The 5,000-nt window shown below is 64.3% G+C and overlaps 1 non-coding gene across 1 annotated transcript; it reads left to right on the top strand.

Moving 5' to 3' along the window:
- The first annotated feature begins 629 nt into the window (after nt 1-629).
- LOC131094704 (5.8S ribosomal RNA) lies at nt 630-782 on the top strand. Its single transcript, XR_009115748.1, has one exon. It is a non-coding gene; the product is annotated as a 5.8S ribosomal RNA (ribosomal RNA).
- Nucleotides 783-5,000: the final 4,218 nt, after the last annotated feature.

Below are 5,000 nucleotides of genomic sequence, written 5' to 3'. Positions count from 1 at the left end.
GTGGCGTCCGCCTCCGGGGCCGGCGGCGGAGCGCGTCCGCCCGGACGCTGGCCCGCCCGGCGGGAGCGGTCCCGCCGGGCGGGAAGGCGCGCCGGCGGCACGGCCGTCGTCGCGTGCCGTCTCGAGCGGGGTGAGGCCGCCGTGGAAGAGAGAGAGCCGGCCGCGCGGCGGCGCGGCGGCGCGCCGCGAGCCCCGCGGTGAAGGGGGCCGAAGGGGAGCCGGCGTGTGCGGGGGCCGACGGCCGCGCCCCCGGCCGCGTGTGGCCCGAGCCGTGTGTGTGCGTGTGCGCGTCGTCCCGTGAAAGCGAGAGCGGGCGGGCCGCCGTGCCCCCCGCGTGCCCGGCGCGCGCCGCGTGGCCCTCCGCGCGGAGGCCGGGCCGAGCCCGGGCGCCTGGGCCGCCTCCGAAGGACGGCATGTGAGGTCGGCGTCTCCCCTCGCGGGGGGAGGCGGTCGGGGGCGCGGGCTCCCCCGCCTCTTGGCGGTCCTTCGGAGCGTGGGCTTCTCCGATCTCTTTTTTCCCCTTCCGTTTCTCTGTGTGCTCGTACGGTCGAAGCCAGGCGCGCGCCCGCGCGTCCTCGGCGCGAGAGACAAAGGGGCCGCTCGGCGTGAGCGGCGCCCGAAAGCCAGACAACTCTTAGCGGTGGATCACTCGGCTCGTGCGTCGATGAAGAACGCAGCTAGCTGCGAGAATTAATGTGAATTGCAGGACACATTGATCATCGACACTTCGAACGCACTTGCGGCCCCGGGTTCCTCCCGGGGCTACGCCTGTCTGAGCGTCGCTTGACGATCAATCGCCGTCCGGGGGCCACCCCGGCGGCGCGGCTGGGGTCGCCTCGCAGGCCCGTTGCCCGCGGCGGGCGGCGGGCGGCGGCGTCCCGCCGGTGCCCGGAGGGAAGGCGGTCAGGCGGTTCGGCGAGGGAAGCGTTTCCCTCGGCGGCCCCGGTCCCCTTGCCTGCGGCCCGGCGGGCGTCGTCGTCGTCGTCGCGGTCGCCGCGCAGGGCCTTCGTCCCCCTAAATGCAGACTCGGGGAGCGCTCCGTAGCTCCCCGCTCCCGGAGCGAGCCGCTGGGGCGGAGCTCGTCCTCGCCGGGGCCGCGCCGCGGATGCGGTGGCGGCGGCCGGGGGAGAGCGAGAGACGGCGTCGAAAGCGCCGCCGAGGGCCGAGAGAACGGAGAGAGAGCGAGCGAGAGAGAAGGGCGAGAAGGGAGGCGAGGCGCGGGCCTCGCCCCCGGCCTTCCCCCCCCGTGCGGGCGGCTGTCTGCGGGTGGGTACCGCGGCGGTACCGTGCCGTGCTGCCGCGCGCGCGCGAGGCGAGGGGGCCGGGGACAGGGGGTGCGGACCCCCTCCTCCCTTCGCCCGCCCTCCTCCTCCTCCTCCTCCTGCCGTTCTGTCGCGGTCTCGGGGGCGCCGAGGGCGCCGTCGCACCACTCTCTCTCCCCCCGCGCGGGGCCGTCTCTGCCGCGTTGCTTTCCCTTTTCGGTTCTCGTCTCCGGGATGGGGCTCTCCGGTCTCCCGGCAGCCTTCCGTCCGTCCGTCCGCCCGCCCGCCCGTGCGTGCGTCCGTCCGTCTCTCTCTCCGGAGGCTCGGAGAGAGAGGGGGCGGCGGCGGCGGCGGCGGCGGCGGCGGGGGGCGCGGGAGACCAAGGCGGCCGTCGGCGCGCGCCCACGCGCGCGGCGGCCAAGCTTTGGGCTTGCGACCTCAGATCAGACGTGGCGACCCGCTGAATTTAAGCATATTAGTCAGCGGAGGAAAAGAAACTAACGAGGATTCCCTCAGTAACGGCGAGCGAAGAGGGAAAAGCCCAGCGCCGAATCCCCGCCCCGCGGTGGGGCGCGGGACATGTGGCGTACAGAAGCCCCAATCCCCGGCGGCGCTCTCGGGGGACCCAAGTCCTTGTGATCGAGGCCGCAGCCCGCGGACGGTGTGAGGCCGGTAGCGGCCCCCCGGCGCGCCGGGCCCGGGGCTTCTCGGAGTCGGGTTGCTTGGGAATGCAGCCCAAAGCGGGTGGTAAACTCCATCTAAGGCTAAATACCGGCACGAGACCGATAGCCAACAAGTACCGTAAGGGAAAGTTGAAAAGAACTTTGAAGAGAGAGTTCAAGAGGGCGTGAAACCGTTAAGAGGTAAACGGGTGGGGCCCGCGCAGTCCGCCCGGAGGATTCAACCCGGCGAGTTGCGGTCGGCCGGCGCGGGTCCGGCGGATCCTCGCCTCCGCCTCCCCTCCGTCCCCCGGGCGAACCCCGTCCGCGGGGGCGGGCCGGGGGGGGCGGGCCGGTGCGGGGACCGCCGCCCGGCCGGCGGCCGGCCCTGGCCGGGCGCATTTCCTCCGCGGCGGTGCGCCGCGACCGGCTCCGGGTCGGCTGGGAAGGCCTCCGGCGGGCAGGTGGCCCGGCGCCGCGCGAGCGGCGGCGGGTGTTACAGCCCCCGGGCAGCAGGTCTCGCCGAATCCCGGGGCCGAGGGAGAGGACCGCCGCCGCGCCCTCCTCCCCCCCCGTCGGCGGCGCCGTGGCGGGGGGCGTCGCTGCGGCGGCGCCCCCGCAGCGCGGCGTTTCGCGCGGGGGTGCGGGGGCCGGGCCCGCCGGCCCCCGGCGCCGCTGTCAACCGGGGCGGACTGCGCTCAGTGCGCCCCGACCGCGCGGCGCCGCCGGGCCGGGCTCCCGAGCTGGGTCTTTCTCTGCGCTGCGTTCGCGCGGGGTTGCGGGGGCCGGTCCCGCCGGCTCCCGGCGCCGCGGTCGGCCGAGGCTTGCTGCGCTCGGTTGGCCCCGGCGGAGCGGCGTTGCCGGTCCGGGATCGCGGGCTGGGTCGATCTCTGCGCGGCGTTTTGCGCGGGGGTTGCGGGGGCCGCTCCTGCCGGCCCCCGGCGCCGCTGTCGGCCGGGGCCGGCTTCGCTCGGTTCGCCCCGGCGGCGCGGCGTTGCCGGTCCGGGATCGCGGGCTAAATCGATCTTAGCCGCAGGTAGGGAGCCGTTGGGATTCACCAGCCCGACGATCTCCTATAAAATTCGGTGAAACAAATTCCTCGGTAAAAGCCGCGTGGCTTATTGCCTTAAACCTGGCCCCTTCGGTTTCAGACAGGGGCAAAAAGAGTTCAGAATCACTCCGTTTGATGGCTAAAATTCCGGATCCGTTCCTTGGGGGGGGGGTCTGGGGGCCGCCGGTACGCCTGTCCAGGGTATCGGTGGGCACTCAGACTTCCCCCTCCGACTGGGTAGACCTGGTTTCCAGGGCTTTACCCAGGACTAAATGTATTTCCCGGGGGGTAGACCTGGTATCCCAAAATTACTTAACATCTAAAACCACCAATCTGGCAGAAAATGAATTGGATTCACTGGTGAATTTTTATTTTGAAATGTATAGATCGGACTTGCATGAGCATGTGCATGAGGGTGTTCGTTTCTCTGTTGATTGGGAGGTGTTGGACGGGCTGCCCGAGGTGTATGAACAACTTGCACCACAACCTTGTATGGGGGAAAACTTAGATGCTAGCCCCCCACGAGACAGTGAACCGTTTGTGCTTGGTGAGGGAAGCGGCAAAGAGGTGAGGGAAGGCACACCAGAGGCTCTGCCTCCAGTGCCTGGGGAACATGGAGGACAGTCACCAGATAAAATAGTGAAGGTAACTGTTCCTGACAAAAATCCACCTTGTCCTTGCTGTGGAACCCGGGTTAACTCTGTGTTAAGCCTGATTGAACATCTAAAGGGGTCGCACGGGAAAAAGAAGGTTTGCTTTAGGTGTGCCAAGTGTGGAAAAGAAAATATTAATTATCATAGTGTGATTTGTCATTTTCCAAAATGTAGGGGTCCAGTAATTGAAAAGGCTCCAGCAGGAGACTGGATCTGTGAGGTATGCGGCAGAGACTTCACAACCAAAATTGGCCTGGGACAACATAAAAGATTGGCACACCCGTTGATAAGAAACAAAGAAAGGATCGTTGCTTCCCAACCGAAAGAAACATCAAATCGAGGAGCCCACAAAAGGTGCTGGACAAAAGAGGAGGAAGAACTGCTGATAAAACTGGTGGCACAGTTCGAGGGAAACAAAAACATCAATAAACTTATCGCTGAACACATAACGACAAAAACAGCTAAGCAAATTAGTGATAAGAGAAGATTGCTGCCGAAGAAAACAACAGATGAAGCTGACAAAGAACTTGGGATGAGACTTCGCTCCAGGAGAGTCGTGGGAACGGAACCTGGGTCGAGTCAGCAAGCCCAGGCAGAAGCCGAGAACAATGGACCTGGGAAGAATCATCTGCCAAGGAGGCCAGCTGCTGGAGGGGAAACAATGGAGAAGATAAGACCCACTGATAAGGATAACGGTCACCAGGAGACCAGCGGCCAGCAGAGGGAGGGGCAGCTGCAGGCTCATTACCACGAGAAGATCAAAGAAAGCTTATCAGCTGGAGCAATTAACAACTTCCCCAGAGCATTCAAGCAATTAATGGATGGCCAGGAGATGCAAACAATGATCAATCAAGCAGCGCAGGATTGCTTTGGATGCCTGGAATCGATAAGCCAAATTAGAACTGCTACCCGTGGGAAAAAGGAGAAGGTGACTCATGAGAAGCAGCCAAAGAAGCCGTTTCAGAAATGGATGAAAACCAGAGCGATCAAAAAAGGTAATTACCTGCGATTCCAGCGTTTATTTCATCTAGACAGGGGGAAATTAGCAAAGATTATTTTGGATGACATAGAGTGTTTGTCCTGTGATATTCCACCCAGTGAAATCTATTCGGTATTTAAAGCCAGATGGGAAACACCTGGTAATTTTGCTGGCCTTGGGGACTTTGAAATTAAAGGGAAGGCAGACAACAGCGCCTTCAGAGACTTAATCACGGCCAAAGAAATTGAAAGAAATGTGCAGGAAATGAGCAAGGGCTCAGCTCCAGGTCCAGATGGGATTACTCTTGGGGACATCAGGAAGATGGATCCCGGGTACTCCCGGACTGCTGAGCTCTTCAACTTATGGTTAACATCTGGGGAGATCCCGGACATGGTG

Source organism: Melospiza georgiana, chromosome 30 (genome assembly GCF_028018845.1).
Source record: "Melospiza georgiana isolate bMelGeo1 chromosome 30, bMelGeo1.pri, whole genome shotgun sequence".
In the NCBI taxonomy this organism is placed as follows: Eukaryota; Metazoa; Chordata; class Aves; order Passeriformes; family Passerellidae; genus Melospiza; species Melospiza georgiana.
This window is presented reverse-complemented; position numbering and strand designations above follow the sequence as displayed.